Source organism: Thermobia domestica, chromosome 11, assembly GCF_964235325.1.
Source record: "Thermobia domestica chromosome 11, izTheDome1.hap1.1, whole genome shotgun sequence".
Taxonomy (NCBI): Eukaryota; Metazoa; Arthropoda; class Insecta; order Zygentoma; family Lepismatidae; genus Thermobia; species Thermobia domestica.
In genome coordinates, this window is record NC_137464.1 from 9437786 (window position 1) to 9463781 (window position 25996).

Genomic DNA, 25996 nt, shown 5'->3' on the forward strand with positions numbered 1-25996 from the left:
ATAATTCCTTCCGTATAGTTGAACGATGAGAGCCATTGCATACTGTATTTTTTTCATAAAACCGCCTCTTAATTTTCATAAAATTCTTATTAGATTGATAGTAGCTTTTTATAACTATATATGGACGAGGGGATTTGTTTCGTTACTGAGTAACCTTTCTTATAGTGGGAAGCATGTAGGAGAGAGAGCGGGTATATTTCAAGAAAGATGTAGGGCGCCGAAAGCATAGTGAAGTGCACGTAAATGTTGAAGTGTATACAATGTACAGAACTCATTTAAGCGGGCTTATAAGATAGTAATCTTATATTTTTTAAAAGGTCGCTCTTGGAGACACACCCCTGGTACTAATCTTGTGTGAAAATAACGTTGCACCTCAGTACTGCGCATGCGCAGAATACATAAATTGCTTCTCTCGTCGTAAATGTGCATGTACAATTCTTTGATTGCGTCATTACTGGTACGTCATAAATGAAACTATAACAAGCCTTATAATTGGTTAAAAATTATAGCAGACGCGTTATGAATTCAGTCCGGGCTCCGGGATGAAAGAGTAATTGTAAGAAATTTTAAACACCTCTTTAATACATTTTTCCACTTATGCACCTTTGTTTTATAGATAAGTTATAAAGTTGAGTGATTTTTTTTTTTTTTTTTTTTTTTAATGTAGTTCAAGTATAACATTCCCGACAGCAAAATAGCAATTAATATAGTGCTATGAATGATATTTGATTGAACTTCGGAAGTGTAACTTACGAATATGGGGTATTTTATTAAAATCAGCAGGTAAAATATGTTACTTCGGAAGGGAAGGGTAATATTTAAAGAACTTGTTTATGAAGGTGTGGAACATGTAAGTCATCTATGAAGGTAGATACATAGTGAAAGTAATATTTGTTTTAGTTTAATATCTCATGATATATCCTTTAGGCTAAAAAGGACAGACATCGTTAAAAAAAATCGTTCATTACTATAGAGTATTGTGGAAATTAGAAATGGAAACAGTTATAAAACAACGGAATTTACATTTCCTTTTAGAAATAGCATCCTCATGCTTCTTAACCTATTTGGGCTAGCTTTGGGGTACCAGTTTTTCGCCTCCTTTTTTGCGATAATCTATTCCGATTCGGTCGTTTTAGGGTTTAATACGTTTGATTAGGTCATCAACATTAAGTTCAGACAGTATTGCCAAGCGAGCTTTAGCGAGTGAAGGCGGGTTAGAGCCCCGCAGGGCACGTTGTTTTCTGTCTTCGTTACCATGAATTCAATTGTTTTTCTCTCTACCGGTATATACCATTTTGTATACTCTGTTGACGTTGTCTATTGCAACAAATGTTGTTTAACGACAATAAAAATATTCTATTCTATTCCAGTTACCTTTACGGTTTGTATAGGTCCCCTACTGCCTTTCAAAAGTTGTGTACAATACTTTCTTGACAACTTGAACACCACTGTCAACTCATTTCTCCTGTAAATCATCCTTGTTTTTGCCAGTTTTGGCCCCCCAATACTAAACATATACCCCTATTTGTTTGTTCGCACATGCCGATACTACACTTAAAACAAGTAAAGTTCAGGGATGCCATTCAGAAAAAAAATGTAGTGTGAAAGTTACAGCCACACCAGCGTTGTAAAGTATTACCTAGTTCTGTTACTGATTTTTTCGTAATAGTTTCTGTATTGTCTTTCCGCCTACTAGTACCCAGCAACTCTACAGCTTTCGTTTCTTTACTTTAGTTGTGATTGTATTTCGCAAATACACAAACCAGATTGTGCTAAGTGGCCACTAGAAATGACATGAATGTTACCTAGCCGAATCAAGGCAGGAGTGCTGCAGTGAGAGCTGCCTGTGTGCGCGTTCGTATGGAGCAGGCGCGTCAGCGATGGTGAGAAATGAATATGGACGAAATATCGGCACGAGAGCAATAAACAAGGTTATGGAGGTCGCACCTCAAAATAGTTAACTTTTTGTATACAGTTCTCATTTTAGGACATGTGCGTTATCACTATAAGGCAGAGAATAGTTTTCCTGCCGCTTTCTTGGATAAATTGTAGCTGAAGGTATGGTCTAAGAGTCTGAAATGATATTCACTTATATTTAATTCTCGATAATATCTTTCCTTCCCCACGACAAGGGCATGAAAGTTAGCAGCTGTATTTTTTCTCTTTCTTCGAATGATTTGACTGTGGAGTTTGGCCGTTATTAAATCAGAAGTTTATTCATATCACGAGTCTTTTGGAATTCTACGAAAATCTTTTTCAGGGGAAAAGGTAAGTCTTTACTTTGACTCCAACTGTGACTTTAATCGGTTCTTATAGGTTCAGTTACTTCCTGGAACTGTTTGTGCGTGAGTCACTTGTTAGAACTGTTCGTGCCTTTGGTGTGACGTCATAGTTCATATTTTTCCCACTAGGTGTTTGTGTAGTCATATGGTAGTTGGTTAGTAGTCACATGTTCTGTGTGCATGTATGTGTGTGCTGCTGTTTGTGGCATGCGGGAGCGCGTAATTGAATTGGTTGAATTGAGTTAGAGAAAACCTATCATAATTGTGGTCTAAACTGAAGATATTTTCGACGTATTCTAAAAGTGGACGTTTATTGGTTTCTTGTTTGTAATAATAGCAAGTGTGCTCGGTTTAATAAAACGACGTGTGTGCGGAAAGGAACATTTTTCAGTAATGTTGAGTATTGTGCATGTGTTCTTGGTATCTTATTTTTTCGTGTGTGGAATCAGCAGTTATGAGTTCATTATTCATGAGATTTCTCCTATGGCGAAATGGTGAGTGTTTTCTTTTTTTAATTCATATTATTTTTATTCTTGATTTGTTTTGCATTTGAGTATTAGGCAAAGTATTTGGTTTGCTGCTGCTTGTCCTATTGTCTTGTTGAGATGTAATTTTTTTTTTTTTGTCATGCACTGATTTATGATTAGAGACGAGTGTTTTTTTTTTTTTTAATTTTTCCCTTCTTATCTTAGCTTTATAGTAGTGGTGTGATTATTTACTATTATTTTGGATGTTTTTATGGTACTTGAGCGGGGGGGGGGGGGGCGGTAGCCCCCCATTTAGATCTCAAAATTCATAGTCACCGCTTCACCTGAATTGATGTTTAGTAACATTGTGGCCCTTGTACTTATAGTATAATTCTTAACATCGTATAGTAACATTGTGGCCCTTGTACTTATAGTATAATTCTTAACATCGTACATTACTTTCACTGTGTTAGTAATTGTAATCGATTCATGTGATCCGGTTGAAGTCACAGTTGGAGTCAAAGTAAAAATTTGCCGGGGAAAACTATGTTCCCAAAACTTTGCTTAGTTTAGTATTCAGAGAAGAACTTTAGTCTTCCTCATAGCATATGCATGCTTACTGTGTGACGGAATGGCATGGAATTTTAAACGTGAGTACCCTCATGCTGTAAGTGAAACATTAAGATGCTCTTCACTTTTTTTTCTTTCTTCAGATACTTCAAAGTATATATATCGTGTTCACCGTTGCCAACTTTGTTCATATTTTACATGGGAAAATTTCCCGAGTTTGTTTCTGCACGTATCAGACATTTTGACTACAAATATCCTTTACGAAGTCAATGTTTTTCCAAAATCAACACTTAGTGTACATTTCTCAAAGCTTTAGTGATTGGCTTTTTGTGACATGTAAATGGGTCATAAACAACTTGTGATACTGATCATAATTTTTCAAGTAAATATGCCTTGTGATGTTTACACACACTTGTTAACAAATCAGAAGTTATTCAATTCCTGAAAGATAACACTTCTTTTCGGATGCACATACAGTAGAAATACAGTGTAACTTTATCACCCCTGACATTCACTTTTAGTTTCCCTTCCTACAGTGCACTGTTCAAATTTACTTCCTGACATCGTTGTAAGCCAGTGGTTCTCAAGCTAATTCCTATCACGATCTCCATTTTATCACATCCTCTTGCCAGCGTCTCCCTTATAATTTCTGGTTTGTAATAAGCTTGTGTGGGATTTTTAATATACTTATTGCAGAGATATTACGATATCCATCCATTTCTATAATAGTAGAATCGATTTCGTGTACATAGTGGATACATAACTTCGCTAAAAGCGAATGCATTAAAACCAAATTTGGTCAGTTCAATCATGTAACAAATATCGAATCCGATCCGTCATACTGCTTCGAAATCGAGGCCGTTTGAAAATTTTAAAACTTCGTAATTCCCTTGATTTTGGGTCATATGATAAAGAAATTAAAGTAATTTCGACTTTTGGTTTTAAAAAACTCGGATAGTTGTTAAAAAAGTTACTGAATATTTTTAATTATTTGATAATGTACGTCACGAAGATCGAACCGGGCATTGCCGCACTAGTGAAATCAATCATGCTCAGGTATCTCATTAGCTTTCAATTTTAATTGCAGGTTTTATTGCGTTTGTATTTTTCTGGTATTTCAATATGTAGTTCTCATTAGTTTTATATCGTACCTCTTTCATTTAAATTTATTTTTAAACAACTCTGCACCTGTTGAAAATGTTTAGTAAACCTATTTTTTGTTGTTCTTAACAGTATGTGTAAAAATAAAAATGTGCCTATCAAAACAAAATTCAAAATAATTAAAAATATTTTCCGGTATTAGATTCTAATTATATTTATCTCTTTTGCTTATCTCCGCGACCCCCAGGTTGAGAAACCCTGTTGTAGGCTAACTTCTCACTTGACAGTACGAAAGTACTATATTGCCGCCACCCCAATAAGTATCCAGTCTTACGCACTGAGAATGACATGAACGTCTGCATACAAGCAGAGGTGAAACCGAACTGAACATTACTGTAAAATTGAGTAACATTTCAGACGGAGAAATAATTTTATTTGTTTTCATAGAAACAACATTTTTCCGTCTATATTTTTAACCAAACAGCATATATTTGATACTATAGACACACACATCAACAAATATAGTAACTAAATATAAGCTCTTCAAGTCATAAAATACTTTCCATTATGACCGAAGCTTGTACTTCAGTTTGTGAGGTTATGTTAAGTCAAGTTGGTAGTTCTCCCTGCCATACAGCCTTCATATTAGTTTATTTGACGACAATATTTGTAGACTTGGAATAGTAATTAAATTTCAACATTAAATTCACTTTGGTTGTGATCTTGTTGATTTTGCTTGGAATGAATCTTTTGCGCGTGCAATTTTCTTATTAATATCGGTTGCGTGCAAATTAATGATATTCTGACTAGTATATTGTGGCTACAAATATGAATTTTTCTGCACGAAATCGGTTCCCCTTTCTTTCCATGCTCCTATTTTTATATTGTCTTCAGCATTTACTGTAGATATACGCAATAGGGTCTTATATTTGAATGCCTTTGATACAGATAATAGTATCTGCATATTATTTTTACAGAACATATTACATATATAATGTTTATATTATATTGCCTAAAATATTTTATTTCTCACTTTGCGGAATTACACTGGTTTGTAATCAATACTCACCACCAATTGTGTAAGTAAACCCACCCTATTTTAGTGCTCAAAAATAACAAATGAAACGTCCAGTGTTCTTGTATTAAAATCGGTAATTTTAGATGCGACCTTATATTAGTGCTCTACTTCAGTCTCTTTCTGTATATTTATTAATGATAGAAATTGATAAATATTTGTAATAATTTATAATGGTAAGTTTTGCATTTACATTTTATTACCTTTTACAGAGGCAAAACTGTGCATTTTCCGTAGTTCTTCTCAACAGAATCGCTACAATCCCTTCTTTTCACTTCCCAAGTATGATCGTGGACTTTTGTGTGTATACTGAAAATATCATGACAAACCAAATTACCTTTTTCTTGTTATTACTATGAGAATTTTTTGAAAAATTAAATCGAGAAGTACTTCACATCAGTGGCGGCGGAAGATGAAAAACTTTGCCCGGGCTAAATTTTACAAAAAAAGGGTTTTTTTTTTTCATCGGACATGAAGCAAAGTCCATCGTACATTGTAATACCTCCCCCTTTTCAATACATACTGTGTGAGATTTAACTTGTAGACTCTAGTGAGTTACAGCAAAGAGAAGCTATTCTTAAAAAGTGACATTACCGGTATCAAATTAGAATTGACCATTTTTAGAGTATATTCAGGATGAAAAATATTCATACACCAGTCGTCGCACTTAGTTGTCTGCATTAAAATGTATTTTAAAGTTCAGTTAACTTTCAATGTATCAGGGTTGGCAAAAACCATGGTTTTTGTTGAAAAACCAAGAAAAAACGTTTTTTTCGTTTAAACCCGGTTTTTTGGTTTAAACCAGGCTTTTTTGGTTTAAGTAATATGCTCTATGTATTTATATCACATATGGACAGAAGTAAATTTATTTCACCTTGGTGTTATTATGCAACAGCCGGATTATGCTGGAAGGGGTCACATAAGCATAAAACCGTTTCTCGACTTACATCCGAAACAAATTGTCCTCCATTTGAACTCGAAACCGGGACTAATTGGCCACAAATGCGATACGTCTGCCGAATCACTCACGAAGGACTCCTGATAAAATACGCTGTACTGATCTTTACATACTTTAAATGTAATTGTCTAACTGTCAAGGCAAAAAGATAAACAGTTGCACAAGTGAAACCATTATACAGAATTACATATGGACAATTTCAAAACACTGCAGAGTACAGAAGAACTAAGTAAGTCCGAATTAGTTCACTACGACTTTTATTAGTCCAAGTTAAAGCCATACAACGACTTAATGTGCATATCAGTAAGAAAAGTGAATAAAGATAAGAATTGAGTCCACTTTGGCTCTGACGCATTTATACATAAATAGATACCAAAGATACTTCTGATTTCAGTAAATGCTTCTCGTGGGGTTAGTATGACCCCCCTCCCAAAAAAAAGTACGATATTTCAATGTATTTTATCAATACTAAACATTCGAAATGAAACAATATTTAGAATTTTTCTTTGATTGCAATTGCATAACAATAACAACAAACTATAAACAAATCACAAAAGAAACACTTATAAACTTTTTTTTTAATTGCTTTTGTAGTATAATCTCTTCAAGTAATGAATGGAGAATTTAGGTCTGAATATAATACGAATAATATACGGGAGTGACAGGTGATAACCCACAAATCTGTGTTCATCAAGATTTTACGAACACACACTTTTACGAACATTTTTCGTTTTTTCTTTAAACCATTTTTTTTTTTTTTAAACAGCTGGTTTAAACCACCCAACACTGAAATGTATTATTTCTATTGTTGCATTGGCAACGAGAGTTGATAAGTTACCAACGATTCTGTGAATGATATACAATTCGCTTCTTTGATAATGTCACGTTTCGCTTGTTATAACTGATTATCGAAGTTTGTACGAGTTCTGGAGTGTAATTTTGGACGTACATCCAGTGGCATATTAGTGAGGAAGTTACCCAACACTCAACATGTGAATTACTTCTCGATTTAATTCTTCATAAGGTGAACCCCCATGAAGCTCGCAGAACCAAAAGTGAATGGAATATAATAGGCAGTCCCCCCTCCTCCGTTAGTTTAACGTCTGGAAAATATTTCCACGTTTCTTGATATTTCCTATTATTTTTCAAATCATCGATAAGTTGTGTTGTTGTTCTTCTTCCCTTCTTTAGCTATATCAAGAAAGCAATTTCTTCACAAAAATCGTCCTTTCTTTCTAGCCCGTGCTAAAGTATTTTCGTTTGTTAGTTTCCGTTTTATCTCTCGATCTTTCTCCAACACCACGTTTCGAAGCTCTGTAAGTATTTCTTCTGTAACTTACATAATATCGAACTCTCCGAACCATACAATTCCCTATATAATATTTGACCGACTTCTTCAGTTCAATGTTAAACCTGCTAGTTAGGAATAACCTTTTCTTGTCGAATGCCTCTTTAGCCACTGCAATTCTTGACCTGATCTTTTTAGTGCTATGAGCTTCTCTCCAAGTACTTCCCGGACATTTGAAGTTGTCCTTTCTACTCTGCTTAGTAAGGGCGTGTTTCCATCGTGGGTTTTTTGTTTCGACTCTTCGACATTAATTCCATATTCCACATTGCTTCCCAGTGTCAACTATCCTATCCATTATCTGTATTCTTCTTCTGGTCTATCTGTATTAACTATGTTATCCGTTTATCTCACCTTGTTAATGATCTTCCCCCATTCTTGAAATCTCTAACTTCCATTAATCCTGCCTTCATTAAGCGTTGACGTAATTGGGATGACGTACAACATCGCTGTCGCCGACTCTCCTCAATCTCTACACTGTTGATTTCTTGTTGGTTCAGGCACAACTTCACTCTTTGTTCTGTGTGTAGGTTGCGAATAAATGGACGATCCCTCCAGTTTACCTCGACTTTTTAAAGTATTTTTAAAACTTTCGTCCAGTTTACCCGTCAAAGCTTTTTTCCAGTGGATGAAGCACAAATTCTACTCTTCCTTTACCTCAAGGACTCGATCTGTTGTAATTCTTATCAACCCAGTAGCATATCTGGTTCCTTTTCCTTTCCGGATCCTTAATCCGGAATTCCGAAATTGATCTTACTCCAAATCTCTTGTGTTACTTGCCAGCCACGTATTTAGTGTGTGCTTAATAACATTTCCAGTATTGTGTGATCAGTGCGTTTCTTTGCTTGCTTTTTCTTAAACAATACAACCATTGTATCATGTAGAAAATCCTTCGGCCATTATCTATTCAGGTGTCCTTGTTAATAGGTGAAGTCAATGCCTTCATTGCATTGTCTCCTAATCCTTTCACCAAGTCGCTGGTATGTCATCGTCTCCAGTATCCTTCTTCCTTCTCATGTCTTTGATTACCTGTATTACTTCGACTTTCAGAATTCTTGGTTCGTTATCTTCGTTGATTTCTTGTTTTGCTTCGATCGCGATATTTCCTGAGCGGTTCTTCTCGTCATATAGATCCTTTGTACATTCCTCCTTGATTCTAAGGATTTATTGCTGGCCATCTTCTTGATATTCGATTCCAAATGTGTGTATAATTTTGTTACTTTTCCCACCCAATTTTATGCTTTCTGACACATCAAATCATATTTGCCACGTCGTTTGTGTTATTTCTTTACATCGCTCTTTGGCCCTGTCAGTTTCTTTTCTCAATTCATTATTCAACCTTTTGTATTCTTTGGTGTCTGTGGTTTTCGCCCTTTTGCGTTCCATCATCTTAAGCATTTTTTCAGTTATCCATGTTTTTCTAGGTGCTTTTTTCATCTTGCCAGTGTTGTTCTTGAGTTTATCTAGTAGAGTCTGTTTAACTTTTCCTTGTTCTACGCAACCTGTCGTATTGTCTGCTGCCAGAATTTTCTTTTCCTATTTTCTTTTGCATTACTGTTACATACAATCGTCAATTTCTCCTCCCGTTTTTCTTGACTGACTTTAACCAGCTTTGTACTTTCGCCACTAAGAGATTGTGGTCCGAATCTATGCCCGCTCCTAGTAGTATGTTCCGTATATTATTCCTGAAACCATGTTTAATAACGCATTTTTACCTTTCTTGTTTCACCTTTTTCCGACCATTGCACTGTATTCAAGTGTTTGCTTTACACTTGCCTATTTCCATTTTTAAATTTTCAAGTTTACCCACTCGTATAGTTCGGACGTTTCAGGTTCCTATGTAGTTATGATTCATTGCATTTTGTGGAAGTTCTCGAACCTATACGTATAACAACAATAATACTGCGAGCAAGTACTTGTTTGATTTCTTTCGAATGCATTTCGATTTTATCAGAAGGTACATCACATTTAAAAATAGGCTAAACCTTATACAGGTAACTAACTATAAGCGATTTTACCGTATAACAATATTGATGCTGAGAAGTCTTAAATGGTTTTACTCAAATTCTGCTCTTTTCAATATGTTAATATTTTCGGTCACCTGCTGTGACATCCTCTGTATATGAAATTCATGATATAAAGCGATTCTAGTTATTGCACCGGGTGATTTTTAAACATCGACAAAACTTCATACATAGATTCTTCTTTTGCTGGCTAGTTCGTGACCTAAAAATGTTTGTATCATAAATGTGATCTAAAAGTTCTTGATCTAATATAATTTTGCGAAATCCCTCCCGTAAGGATTTCATTTATATATTTTTTCATATATTGAGCACAAGTATTGACACAAATTTTGATAATAATTGATAGTAGAGTAATGGAAGAATGGTTATTTGGATATTTATTTTTGAAAAAAGAAAATTATTCATTAATTGTTGTTTCATACTGCTTTTCAGCTAAATGAGATTTGTATTTTCTGTTTTTCTACAGGTATTTGGAACATAGTGCAGTTATTGAAGCAGAATTTGGCAGAATTGGTTAGCTATTGGTAGCTCGCAGAATTCCAAGGTTTAGGGCAACATGGTGAATACACGTGCTGCAATGTAATTTAGAAATTACGTATAACATCGGTAGACAGAGGTGTAAAGCAGATCATATTTTATGTTATTCGTATTGATAATGTAAATTTTTAGATGTCTCGGATGATAAGTAGATAGAAACTTTAAACATGTACGCATTGACGTCGGCTTGGCCTATGCTTGAAAGTAGTCGCTTTGATGAATATTGAAATAATTTCCATTTTTGACTTTGTATAACAAATGTACAACTACGGTATTCAATGTAAGTCGTATTGTATGTAAATATAAAGTCTTTAAAGTGCTATTTTGTATAATACTTATGCAAATTCTATATTGAGTTAAAAATAATAAGTGCTGAAGAGCTTATGATGTTTGTACTCTCATTGCTCGATCTTGTTACATCCCGCGTTAAACTGAAAGAATTAGCACAATAGTTAGACAGAAAGAAGTAAAGGGAAAAGAAATAAAAACGGTCAGATTGAAAACACATGATTAAAAAGAAAAATGAATGAACGAATGAAAGCGATAAGGAGGGGTAAAATGTTTCAGCAACAAGGAAATTGTGTGCTGAAGTAAAACATTATTCATACAACGTAGTAATCATGTACAATTAGAAGAAAGACAGGAGTAAAGAAAGTGTCTTAATTAAGTAGTGCACTCCTATGTAAAAATTGCCATGTTCACACATAATAGCAGGCAAATTACAATTTTGTACGTGTTTTACACACGCTTCTGATTAAAATACGCATATATTAATTTCTGCGCAAATCCTGTTCAGAATCTATATTCTGTTGCTACTTCAAATTAGGTTAAAACGTTGTTATCATCCACATCTCCTTTAGTCTACACAGAATAACCGTTGGACGTAAAACTCAAATGTTTCACTTCACTTAGATTAAATTTCCAAACGGTGTTTCTGTGGGCCTGAAGTTATTTGCAATATGTGTAGTATCATAAATGGCATAGGTCATTTTTTCTTTCTCCTAATTGGAGACCTTATTCTTTTATCATTTAATACATGTGATTATTTTTTCAGACATGAAATTTACATGCAGCTAATTACCATCGGCTAATTACATGCAGCTAAGTTGACTTCAAAAACTGGGAGTAATAGAGAAAACGGTATGGAAAGTTCAGCCACCAAGAGATACATGCTACCGTGAAAGGACAAAACTAAAGCTAATGCATTGGAGATTACTAGGATAATTCGTCAAATGCGTACTTCATTTTTTAAAAAATAAATATGTATATATCTGCTCCGTAATCTCTATATAATTAAATAAATCCGTCTTGGAGGGTAGTATTTAATATTTTCTTATGTATTGCAGAACATAATTTTATAGTAATAAAGTATGTCGTTGCCCAGTTCATTGCATTTACATTTACTTTGTTTTATCGCGCACAGGAATGAAAGTAATATATGTGAAACTAGTATCATTGCTATCCCATTAACCAGTACCGTACATGATTCGTATGTTTGTTTTCATGTCTCTATTGTTATATTTTATAAGTATTTATTGCATATATTTCTAAACAGTAATGATTCACAAACGATTTAAACTCATATGGGCAAATTGTCTAAATTATTTGCCAAATATAAATCTCTTATTAAGATCACGAATCCGTTTAACTGTTGCGTTGGTTTATTAATGTTATTTGCTTGAGAGTGATGTATCAGTTGTATATTAAACATTGTGAGTTACATATGTGAGAACAATACTCAGAGAATGCAAGACGAGAAACTTTCCAGTATGAAGAAAAATAATATATACTGTGCTTTACTCATTATTGTTCGTGTTTTTTAAGAGATAATTACAATTAACATTTTGCGTTAATACACAATTCGTTTATTACTATCAGAATTGGAAAACAATTCATATATTTATGTATGCATAAGTAAATGTAATTTTATTTGACCAATATATATTGTGCAGCCTAACGTAACAGTACTCAAGCTGTTATTTTACGTAATTGGTATAGTGGGTTTAGGGCAATCTCAGTAAATTTCATTAATTGTTAGTGGGTTGTTGCTTACCACATGTCACCAATTATTGTTAACGATCCATGCAGAAAAATTTACTCCCAAGATGGAATCGCGTTCTCTTTTAGAGAAGGATCACTGAAGCACATATTTAGCTCGATATGAACTAATATGTGGTGGCCAGAGTGTTGGTTAAATATATGAATCTTCCACAATAAATGTTAAATGGCTTAAATGATTTTCGAGGTGGTTAGGGCATTAACTTTTGTACACTTTGCATTACGTACACTATTTGCGGTGTTTGCATTGTTTTGTTTTGTCGTTGGAAAATATATTCATGGTGTCAGTTTGAAATGTTTATTGTATTAATTGTCACATATATTTTGCACAACTGGGAGCGATATCTGCCAGTAAACTTGGTATTGAGATGAAGCTGAGTTTCATGAAACAAAGGCAGTTGGAAATCATGATGTGGTGCTTGTAATTAGAATTGAGCATCCTTTGTGATTACTTGTTGCGCTTTGTTTATTTCTTCAAAGTTAAAGTAGATAATTATGTGACATCTGATCCAAGATAAAAGAAGACAAATATATATATAGCAACCATTAGCCGGACAACCGACAACGAATAGGACATCTGTAGTTTTTAAGGAGATCGATAACTGTGGGAATAGACAGGAAATTATGAGAACACTATTCTAATCTGTTTAAACAATTTATGTGGCCACTTACGCTGTGCTTCTTATCTGAGCATTTTTTATCATTATCCTTTTGTGTCATATTTGTGGCTATAGTACTATGAATACTGTCTTACACTTGTTTTAAATATGTATTTACTTTCAGGATATTATACAAAACAGTCTGATCCCTCCAACTCAAATTTGCATCACTGTCCTCCAGAGTGAAAATATGAAACATGCTTAAGGAAAGATCTGTTGCGTGGTTGCGCATAGCTTGATATCGCAGAGGCTCATGTTCGTTTCTAATCCCAATCACACTTTTTGCTCTTTGAAATTTGGTCTGTCCATTATTCTCGTTCATCTGTGTGTATTACCCATAATTGTAATATTTAAAGTAAATTTTAGCTCAATTCTACCAAATATATTTAATGTTCAGAAACGGAGCATAATAAAGTTCTATTAAGCTATTTACTAAGTTCAATAAAATAAATAACTAACCCAAATGTTTAGAAATATGTAAGGATATGTAATCGAACGTATTTTTATGTGATAAACACATACGAAAATACGTAGTAGTGCAGAAGATACGCAGCGAAGAGAAAACGAAGGTATTATGACATAAGGTATACTTCACTTGTAATACAGGATGTCCAAGAACTTCTTGTACTCCTAGGTTTCAATATCACAGAGAACAATTTCAGTTGTAGTGTTGATAATACTGTTGATAATAATGGTCACAACCAGCACCGTGTCACAACTTTTTATTCATTGTAATATGGAGATTTTCAGTTGTAAAACCATGACTGATGTGAGGGGTTGCAGTTACACAATTTGATCCCATTGAAATGGCCCCCACGAAGCCCGGACCTTACACCAGATAACTCGTTGTAGAGCATAATCAAGACATATGTTTTTCATCGTTGGTACACGAGAGGCTAAGAATTCGGCGAAATTGTGGAGAACAACTATCGAACGATGACTCAGATGCTCCGCAACATGTCAAGGATAACATGGAGACGCACACATCTGTGTGTACATTACAATGGAACACATACAGATCCACTGGATTTGTAGTTCCTATATGTGGACCTAAATACTCAACTGTAATATGTAGTAAATAAATTAACTACAATGACACCGACATTGCTCTCTGTGATGCCCACACCTAAGGATAGAGGCACTTCTCAGACATCCTGTAACAAGCAACGAATAAAATTTGGTAAACATAAGGTAAAAAATGAATGAGAAATGTATATATTAAAAAAAAAAAAAAAAACGAAATGAAATGAAATGTTTGAGTTTTACCACGCTTATATCGGTTAGGCTAGAGGAGTCGGTGATGATGAGAAATGAATGAAATAGTGGAATTAAGAAAGTGCGAAGAAATGGGACAACCCTCGAGCAGGGTGTTTGTCCACACGGCGCGAGCTGGGATCGAACCAGGAACCCCAAGCACCGGAGGTGAACGATCTACCAATGAGCTGTGTATATATGCATATTGAGGTATGTTTCAAAAGAATGAATTTAGTCATATATATAATACGAAGTATATGATATTTAATGTTGTAGCATATCTAATATAAAAATCATAGCTAAATCTTACCATATAGCACCTACGCCAAACTGTTTTAGCTCATTGTCGCTCACTAGTTTTCCCTAAGACATTATTCTATGTTACAGAATAAATTATGCAAATGACAAAACTTGCTTGTTATCTTTGTGTAATGAATCGCTCAATTCTGAGAATGATATTACACAGTTGTATTTTTCAAATTTGCATAAAGTTTATTATTTAATCGACTAATAATTATCCCTTTCTTTTCTTTTATTCTTTTCTAATCCCTCTTGCTGCCATTCCCGATACTGATTTATTAAATAACTACTCAATGATATTATCGGACTTAAAAAGTAATGAAACATTTAGCATGTGTACAGAAACCACAGACGGTTAAGTAAACAGTTAGTGTATTAATATGGGCTACAACTAAAATAATATTTTTTTATTGCATAATTGGAAATTACAGACTAAAAGTCCCTTTAAAATTCCAAATAAGGTACATAAACACAGAAACAATCGTACATACAATAGCATAGAATAAAAAAAATAAAAATTACATCCAATAGCAAACGACAAACATATCATATGAAACACAACTAAGATTACAATAAATTATAAAATAATACTCAGACATGCACAAGTACGGGCATGCACAGATAGTAATGAAATTGTGATTATGATTAATGATAAGTCGTAAACTTTCTTTTGATAGAAAGAAAATCAGGTATAAAAAAATGAATGACATGCGAATAGTTGTTTGCATTTAACAGGCATTTATATATAGGCACATTACTAAACTTCGGATTATACTTGAAAATTTGAAAGTTTCTCCTAGCCATATTAGGAATACCAAGACTAACGGCCTCAATCAGTGGCAACTTACCAAATAAAATATTATGAAACAATTTAAAATCAAATAAAGTTCTTCTTTCAGATAATTTTAATAGGTCAAGATGATACCTAATTTCATCATAAGTTTTTCCTGATAGAAATTTAAATTTCCATTTTAGCCATGAAAGAAACAGATTTTGTACTACTTCTATATTCCTTTGAAAATACTGGGTTCCTTTGTTCCAAACACTGGTGCAATATTCTAGTTGACTTCTAACCTTTGCATAATATAAAATTAAACAAGTTTTTAAAAGAGAAATCTCCAGAGATCCGTTTTGTGGTTCCCAGATTCCTTCTCGCTCTGGAAACTATATTCTCCAAATGTTTGTTGAATAAAAATTTAGCATCAAAAGTAACACCCAGATCTTCTACGGAAACAAGCTTTTTAACCAAGACATTTTCGACCACATAGTTATAATCAACAGGATTTGTTTTTAAGGTAAAGGTCACCATGCACGTTTTGTTGAAATTCAAAGGTAAAGCGTTAGTCTTTGACCAATTAACAATGATATTAATGTTATCTTGTAATTTAGCACAATCACTAGCATCATTTATAGTACGGTAAATTTTCAAGTCATCAGTATACATGAGAAATTTACAATCGATATTTTCTTTAAGGTCATTGAGAAACAAAGAGACAAAAGTGGACCTAAATTAGATCCCTGAGAAACACCAGAAAAAATATTATATACATCAGAAATATGACCTTTATATTTTACAACAAATCTTCTACAAGTTAAATATGCAATAAACCATCTAATAAAGGTTGGTGATAGATCACATGAGTTAAGTTTCTTGATTAATATATCATGAGGAAGTTTATCGAAGGCCTTCGTAAAATAAAATATATTACATCTACTTGTCCTTGAGTTTTTACAGGAGGAACAATATCATACATAAAGCATGTTAGATTGGACAAAGTAGATGTATTTTTCATAAATCCATGCTGTTGATCCATAATTTCTGAAGAAACATGGTTATAAAAATAATTATACACAAGCTAATAAAAAATTTTAGGTAATATTCCCATAATAGAAATTGCTCAATAATCCGTATAATCTTTACCATTAACCTTAGGGATAGGAGACACAAGAACAGTTTTCCAACTCTCAGAATAAGTAGAGGTTTGTATACTCCAATTAAATAATGACGTAAGAATAGGAGCTATAATATACACAATACCTTTAATAATAAAAGTTGGTGTACCATCAACTCCACAAGAGGATTTTACTTTCAGTCCTTTAATAACACTAATAACCTGATCAACTGTAAAACTAGGAAAAAAAATACTATTTCCAGAATTACATAATAATTCAGTTTCGTCATAAGACGAACGTTTTTGATATATAGACTCAAATAGCTTAGCCCATGCATTGACAAGTTTATTGGAGTCATCTACATATTCATTATCGATCATAATACCTGAGGAAAATTTAGAGCGATTATTATACTTACTCACAAAACCCCAGAATTTTTTAGGATTTTTGGTTAAGGAATATTCAATGTCCGAAATATACATTTTCTTATCCATACGAAGTTTGAATTAGACTTGTCTTCTATAATTTGCAAAAAAATAATCATCATCAGATTTAGTTTTTATATATTTTTATACGCTTTTTCTTTCGCCTTAATTAAAAGGATAAAATCTTTAGAATCCATAAAGGAAAGCTCCTACTTTTGGGTATAAACTTAGGAATATTATTATTCATACTAGTTTTAATTACATTTTCCACAGCATCAACAGGAAGGTTAATATTCTCAGCTAACAAGATATTGGTCCAGTCTGGCTCTGCTAATTCCTGGTATAAGGCTAGATAATGGCCTTTATGAAAAGAGTATCTTGGCGAGCAACCAATATCCAAAGAACATATCTTATTACAAATAGGATAATGATATGAATCAGGAGTTACAATAGGCAAAACATCTTCAGTTGCAACAACATTAAAATTTGATATAATCAAATCATCCAGGAATGAAAACAATATTCTGGCCTTGCATTTGGCATAATAATGTATGCCAGGAAGGAAATCCCTATTGGCCCAATCAAGCTTTGGATGTTATAATCACCAATTATGAGAATATCATAATCCAGTGGATTAATCTTAATGAAAATGTTATTTAAAAAATTCTCATAAGCAATAGGAGGAAAATTAGGATGAAGGCAAGCACACAGTAATAATAAGTTCTTGCCAGTTCTATTAACAATTTCAAGTAAAATACATTCTTCAATTATCTCAAACTCAGTTCTTCGAATAACTTTGATATTTTTATTAACAGCACATAACACTGCACCTCCTCTTTTACAAACATTAGGTTCATATATTCTGTCGGCTTTAAAACAATTATAAGCATCCGGAAAATAATCCTCACTGTTATGTAAATCACTTAACCACGTCTCAGTAATAACAATTATATCATAAGTACAATCTGCTACAGAACACAAAAACTGTTCATGTTTGGTCCTAAGACCACGTACATTCTGGTACCAAAGTTTATATTTATTCTTGGATTGCTTCTCCATTTGAAGCAGAAGTGCTTTGATCATTACAGTCATTAAATACTTTTAATTTACCGTAGAAAGCGCCAATAAGGATACATCTAAGCCAAATTTCTGGAACATTAATAATATTATAATCACAACTATTGATTTCTATATGAAAGAATGTATACGAATTATATTTAGTTCTTAATCTAGTATATAATATGAAGAGCTTAAAGTTATTCAAATGTCCTTTTACTATATCTTCAACATCAGCAACAGAGGCAGTTGGACTAAATCTAGTAACAAATAGAGCTTTTTTCTTCACACTAGACACCAAGTCAGTTTTATTATTTACTCACACTCTTTTTTTTACATCTCTTCCCAAATTTTGATTGACAACTATAGTTGGTTTTTTATCATTGATTTTCTTTCTATTCCTTGATACAACTTCTGTCCATAATCCCTCACTTACTTCTTCAATATCTTTATTATTATCTAACTCTAACTCATGTGAGCCATCATCAACCTTTGATTGGGATACATGATTAACCTTATTGTGAGACTCATTTAACTCTTTACCTAATACCAGTCCTGAATTATTTACGTCAGCTGTGTTAAACTGCCCGTTTCTAAAGAGAGCTCTAAGTTCCTTATTGTCTTCTCTTTGAAATCTGAAAAAGCTAGTCTAAGCTTTGATTTCATTGAGGAAATATGCTTCATATTAACAAAGGACAATTCAATTTGTTTATGAATAGCTACCAAGGATAACGTTTCATCTTTTTGGATTTGTTTTGGTTACCCAGTTGAGGTACCACTGAATTTTGGCCATCAGTAGTCTGAGTTCTATTATCCTGATTATTAAGACTAACGGACTCAGATCTATTTAGGTTCAGAGTTTCCTGATTTTCACATTTTGTACAGTCAAAATTCCTATATAGTATTTCTTCTTTTCCTTCACCTAGATTCTGTAAGCATTCCAAATGAAATTAGCCAGAACAAAACATTGCATTTAACAGCTCTTTGCCTTCCATAAATTGGAGTATTACAAATAGGACAATTACCGGATGCCGGCATGCTTTAATAAAACCAAAGTAACTAAAACACAAGCAGCAAACTAAAAGAAAGAAAACACATAAACACTTAAAAGACACATTCTCTCCACTCTAGCTCAAATAGAGAAGGAAAAACAACAAGACAAAAAAAAAAAAAAATCGCTTCTCGACACTGCCGGAGGATCATTAAAATAATGAAGACCACACGACCCTTCATAAACCACCAGAGCCTGGAGAAGATGGAAAGTGTCCCTGATTGGCCACCACGAGCTCTGTAATAATAATAATAATAATAATAATAATAATAATAATAATAATAATAATAATAATAATAATAATAATAATAATAATAATAATGATGATGAAACTGCCAAGGTTTTTGATAATTCATGTGATTGCATTAATTTTTTTATAACAACTACCCTTTTCTAAAATAATTAAAACAAATTATACAGGTGATATATATCTGCTTAAAGTTTATGTTTAGAGACAAAAGTTTGGGAAGACAGAAAGATTCCAAACTTATATTTGGTCAGGGATAATGGAAATGTAGTTTGTTTGATGATTGGAATTAAGCACCTTTTTTCACTATCAAGCCTATGTGCGACGTGGACCTACAGTTTAATATGGAACCCGAAGCATCATAACGGATACAAATTTCAGTTCTCTCCCACCGAGAATTGCACCCAGAACCACGTCAACTTTTCTATTTCAACTAAATTTCTTGGTGTCACCATTAGTTCGAAACTAACTTCGAATGAGCATATTTCTTAACTCAACAACAAATTTAGTATTTGTTTCGGCCTCCGTAGAGGTAATGTCAGAACACAGGCTTTAGTTTCAGTGTACTATGCAAAATTCCATTCTTTAATAACTTACGGCATTATTTTTTGGGGTTATTCTACTGAGTATATTAGCACGTTCCGCTTACAAAAGAAAGCACTAAGGATTGTGTTTGGATTGTCACCAAAGTCTTCTTGAAAGCCAATCTTTCGAGAACAAAAAATATACCATTACCTTGTGTGTATCCAAATAAAATTTTCTAGTTTACCGTAAGTAACAAACACTTATTTATTAAAAACAGTTACGTCCATAAATACAATACTCGATTCGTTAATAATTTGCATGTTATTCCCCAAAATTCTCCGTTTTTTTTTTTAAAAAAAAAGCGTATATATTAACTGTATAAAAATTTTAATAAGTTACCTGACTTTCTAAAGCAGAACAAATCATATTTTATGTTTAAATTTGATCTTCACAAGTTCTTAGTAGATAAATGTTACTACTCGGTAAATGAGCTTTTTTGTAGACAATCTATAAATGTCTTTTGTTAATTATATTATGAATGTGTAAGCTTATAAAAGTCATAGTTATGTATGTATTACTCTATGTGTAAGTTTTTTTTTAATAGCATATATGTAATTACTTTGTAACTTGGACAACTGTATGCGTGCTCGAGAATACTCTCATTTGTATGCAAAACAGGCAAATAAATAAATAAATAAACATGCATCAAAGACACACACTAACCACTACAAGTTGGTAATAATGAAAATACCTGTAGTCAGCAGGCATACATACAGTACGTCTTCTAAACATTGAAAATGCATTACCTCACAAGTTGAAAAATCGTAATTTTTACCGTCTATTCAGTAGGTGAGATGTCGCTCTAGGCGGTTTATTTAAAGTCGAGGGCCACGGTGGCAAAGTGGTAGAGCGTTCACCTCTCGTGCGTGGAATCCCTGGTTCGATCCCCGCTCAAGCCAAGTAAACTTTGTGGTAGACAAACACTGTGCGTGTGGGTTTTCTCGGGGTTATCCCGTTTCCTCCCACTTTCTTCATTTCATCCATTTCTCATCATTACCTTCTCCTTTAGCCTAGCCGGCTTAGGCGTGGGACGTAAAACAAAAAGATTTCATTTCATTTATTTTATTTAAAGTTGAAAATACATTGTTATTTCAACGTTCCTTCACCTAATTTTAATACTTTTCTATGGTTAGAAAATCATACTTCATCTACTTTATCTAGAATCATGTCTGATCTATTCGACTATGAATTGCTTTAACGAGAGTTATTAAGAAAGCGTAACATCTTTGAAAACAAATATATATTAAGTGCTTTCTTTCCCTAGTACTGCTACCATTAGCAATACAAAAAGTAATAATGTTAAAGGTCGTATCAAGAAATAAATAGGGTGTTTCACTTTTTTCTTACCACTGCCAAAAGGGCAACCCAAACTTCGTTAGTACAGTAGTTACTGGATGTTACAATATCCCAGGCTTTCTGAACTTATTTCATATCTTGACCCCCTTTTGCCAGTGACCCTATAAGCAATTTACAGCTTTTTGATTGTTGCTGCTTATCGCTTACAATTGTATATATGCGAGGACTTTATATGGAAATAGGAATAACAGTTTGACAATAAGTATGAGAATAAAAAATGTCTTTTAAAATAAGAGATTCAAAATAATCTTTAAAATATGTCATTTTCGTTACTTGGTCCTAATTACATCTAACATTTTCACCTCCCTTCGCAATCCCCAGGCTGAGAAACCGTGCCGTATCTTAATCAAAAGTAGGTGAAAATCAAAACGAGTGAAAGATATAAATAAGTTTACCAGAGAAGAAGGACTTTAGCAATCTTCTTCCTGTCAACTAAGACCCGCTTCGTGTTTTCTGATATTTAAGTTGTATGGAAAGTGACATAGAACAGTGTGGATGGTCGAGTGTTCCTGGAATTAAGAACTTGTTGCTCCAGCTTTCTACTAATGTGGAAAGCCTTGGAAATCTGGAATGTATTTTTGTTCCTGGAAAAACTGAAATTTACGCAGAAACCTGAATTGTTCACAAAGTTACTATTTTACGTAACTATTTCTGGTAAATTTAAAAGAAATTGCGCACTAAGAAAATTAATTTTAAGTCAGTAAGAAATATAGACAATGTTGTAATCTGGATAACTAGGATTGCTTCTTTTAGTTCAATGACTTCTGAATATTCCCTTTGGACCTGCCCTAGCCTGGTTGTACTAAAATAGTTTATTGTTAGTCCGGAATATTTTTATTTTGTAATTCGTAACTCCTCTGTTTATGTTTTGCTAGTCATCCTTTCTATGTAAAGCAAGTGTAAAGCAAACAAAGTGAAAACCGTACATTGCCAGGCTGCTCTCGCAAGTGGTGTGGTTTGTCTACTAGAGGACTTGTCAGGTAGTTTTTTTTTTTTTTTAATAGTAGTAGTGACAGGTGTAGAGTATCTTAACATGTTGCAGGGGGAAAATGTACCAGCTGCTCATCAATTGTACCTAGTTGAAGATTTTTTACCAAGATGGCGCACCGCCACATTACCATTGAGACGTCGGCAATTCCTGGATGAAACGTTTGTTGAGAGGTGGATAGACCGACGAGGACAAACAGTGTAAGCCCTTTGTTGGATACCTTGTACCTTCTTTAGTTAATTGTTTCATCTGTCTTCAACAAAGTAATGATACTTGTGGAAATTTTGTTAGGCGGCGTCAAAAGATAAATTGATTCTTCTTCTGCACAATAGGTGATTTCAAACTTTGAAGGGAACATTAGTTTTAGGAGATCAAATTGATGATGACGGGAGCAAGGAAGTACAATCTACAAAGAGCACAGCATGGAATGGAGAAACAAGAGAAGTATATGTGTTTGCGAAGATGAAGCCCGGTTTAAATTCACAAATCACCTTATAGCAGCAATGTTGCTTGTACTCGATATGTTTCTCCAGTATATCTCAAATTTTCCTAGAAACGCCTGAATAAAATGTGTTCATTTCTTTTCTTTAATAAACTGTACAGCCAGCCTTCAGCCTATGTCACAATTGCATCATTTTGTCCCCTTCCTCTGACTTTGAGATTTTTACATACGTTATAATCAATAGGATATTAGTATACCAATAAAAAACTGAATCTCTACTTGTATCGGAAGATCCTCTCCCCCCATATTTCTCAAGCAAATCTGAAACACGCTGCTGATACCTACAGATCAATTAAGATTAGTGGGAGTTATGGGTTTGTTAGAATTCATTATCCACATTAATCTAGAAAAAAATATTTAATGAATCATCAAAGCTTTTAGAATGTATATTAACTGCATCTATGAAGTTAACAGAAGGAGAATGCATTACTCCACATTGAAGAGAATAAAAACATTCTTAAAGAATTCAATGTTCCAAGAGAAATTACCACGCTTTCCATCGAAAAGACCTAATAATGAGAATACCAGACTTCAACAAGCGTTCAATAAGGGGATTTGCTCCAATAAAAGAAAGGAGAATTGCCTTTCTATTTAATTTGATAAAACTTATTAATTTTTCTCTTTTGTTCTTCTATTTATTTATTTATTTTACACAATTTTATTTCTTTGAATATGTTGTTTTGATCTAAAGCTAAGGTTATTCAGTCAGTCTAATTTCTATCTTTTGTTCGATCTGTCTTACTGCAACAACCGGTATCAATTCACCGGGCGCCACTGAGTTAAGCACGATTTTAACCTATAGTGTAAAGGCTGACGCGTAACAACTAGTGTGTTTTGAAGCAAAACTTAGTATAGACCGTAATATAAATACGATCTAACAAAGGACATCACCCGGGTGTCCGCTCCGATTTCAATGTTTTTTTCTTCTGATAGAGGCCATGTATGCATTATTTGTGATGACAGAAATTTTTGCCATGGTTCATATTTTTTTTTTTTTTTTTTTTAATTGAGAATTGTGATGTGGTTATTAGAGATTAGTGCAGAAGTTCCGTACTACCCTTTGTAAACGGATTGTTAATGAAAAAAGTGAGAAACAACCAGTAGATACATATAAGGCCTAGGGGAAAGTCGTATGGTTGGTATGACCTTGACGGCAGCCATCTTGAAATCCGCTATTTTGAATTAAGGTCAAATTTCTTAAATAGGAATAGGGTAATATGATACATAATTTCGGACTAGAATTTAATCAGGAAAACAATGGTGAAGTTAGTTTTAAGATACGCACATTTGGGGAAAAGTTACAGGCATATTAATTGTTTATACTTACTGTGTGCATTAAGTCCCTTAGCTGCGCTTCTAACTCTCGTATTAATGATGATAATAAGTGAATAAAAGCTTCGGTAATACATATTAGGCCTAGAGGGAAGTGGTACGGTAAAGGTAACCTTGACGGCAGCCATCTTGCTTGAGCTTGTTGCAAGGGATCGAACCAGGGATTCCACGTACGAGAGGTGAACGCTTTACCACCTTGCCACCGTGGCCCTCAACTTTAAATAAACCGCCAAGAGCGACATCTCACCTACTGAATAGACGGTTAAATTACGATTTTTCAACTTGTGAGGTAATGCATTTTCAATTTTTAGAAGACGTACTGTATGTATGCCTGCTGACTACAGGTATTTTCATTATTATCAACTTGTAGTGGTTAGTGTGTGTCTTTGATGCATATTTATTTATTTATTTATTTATTTGCCTGTTTTGCATACAAATGAGAGTATTCTCGAGCACGCATACAGTTGTCCAAGTTACAAAGTAATTACATATATGCTATTAAAAAAAAACTTACACATAGAGTAATACATACATAACTATTAATTTTTATAAGCTTACACATTCATAATATAATTAACAAAAAACATTTATAGATTGTCTACAAAAAAGCTCATTTACCGAGTAGTAACATTTATCTACTAAGAACTTGTGAAGATCAGATTTAAACATAGAACATGATTTGTTTTGCTTTAGAAAGTCAGGTAACTTATTGAAAATTATTATACAGTTAATATATACGCTTTAAAAAAAAAAAAAAAAAAAAAAAAAAAAAAAAAAAAAAAAAAAAAAAAAAAAAAAAACGGGGAATTTTGGGGAATAACATGGAAATTATTAACGAATCGAGTATTGTATTTATGGACGTAACTGTTTTTAATAAATAAGTGTTTGTTACTTACGGTAAACAACAAAATTTTATTTGGATACACACAAGATAATGGTAATATTTTTTGTTCTCGAAAGATTGGCTTTCAAGAAGACTTTGGTGACAATCCAAACACAACCCTTAGTGCTTTCTTTTGTAAGCGGAACGTGCTAATATACTCAGTAGAATAACCCCAAAAAATAGTGTCGTTAGTTATTAAAGAATGGAATTTTGCATAGTACACTGAAACTAAAGCCTGTGTTCTGACATTACCTCTACGGAGGCCGAAACAAATACTAAATTTGTTGTTGAGTTAAGAAATATGTTCATTCGAAGTTAGTTTCGAACTAATGGTGACACCAAGAAATTTAGTTGAAATAGAAAAGTTGACGTGGTTCTGGGTGCAATTCTCGGTGGGAGAGAACTGAAATTTGTATCCGTTATGATGCTTCGGGTTCCATATTAAACTGTAGGTCCACGTCGCACATAGGCTTGATAGTGAAAAAAGGTGCTTAATTCCAATCATCAAACAAACTACATTTCCATTATCCCTGACCAAATATAAGTTTGGAATCTTTCTGTCTTCCCAAACTTTTGTCCCTAAACATAAACTTTAAGCAGATATATATCACCTGTATAATTTGTTTTAATTATTTTAGAAAAGGGTAGTTGTTATAAAAAAATTAATGCAATCACATGAATTATCAAAAACCTTGGCAGTTTCATTATTATTATTATTATTATTTTAGTTGTATCCCATGTTGTACACTCTGTTTACTTAACTGTCCGTGGTTTCTCTACAGATGCTAAATGTTTCATTACTTTTTAAGTCCGATAATATCATTGAGTAGTTATTTAATAAATCAGTATCGGGAATGGCAGCAAGAGGGATTAGAAAAGAATAAAAGAAAAGAAAGGGATAATTATTAGTCGATTAAATAATAAACTTTATGCAAATTTGAAAAATACAACTGTGTAATATCATTCTCAGAATTGAGCGATTCATTACACAAAGATAACAAGCAAGTTTTGTCATTTGCATAATTTATTCTGTAACATAGAATAATGT

At 33.4% G+C, this 25996-nt stretch overlaps 1 long non-coding RNA gene across 1 annotated transcript; it reads left to right on the forward strand.

Moving 5' to 3' along the window:
• Window positions 1-427: 427 nt before the first annotated feature.
• Window positions 428-10743, forward strand: LOC145663533 (uncharacterized). Its single transcript, XR_014127173.1, has 2 exons — window positions 428-556; window positions 10289-10743. It is a non-coding gene; the product is annotated as an uncharacterized LOC145663533 (long non-coding RNA).
• Window positions 10744-25996: the final 15253 nt, after the last annotated feature.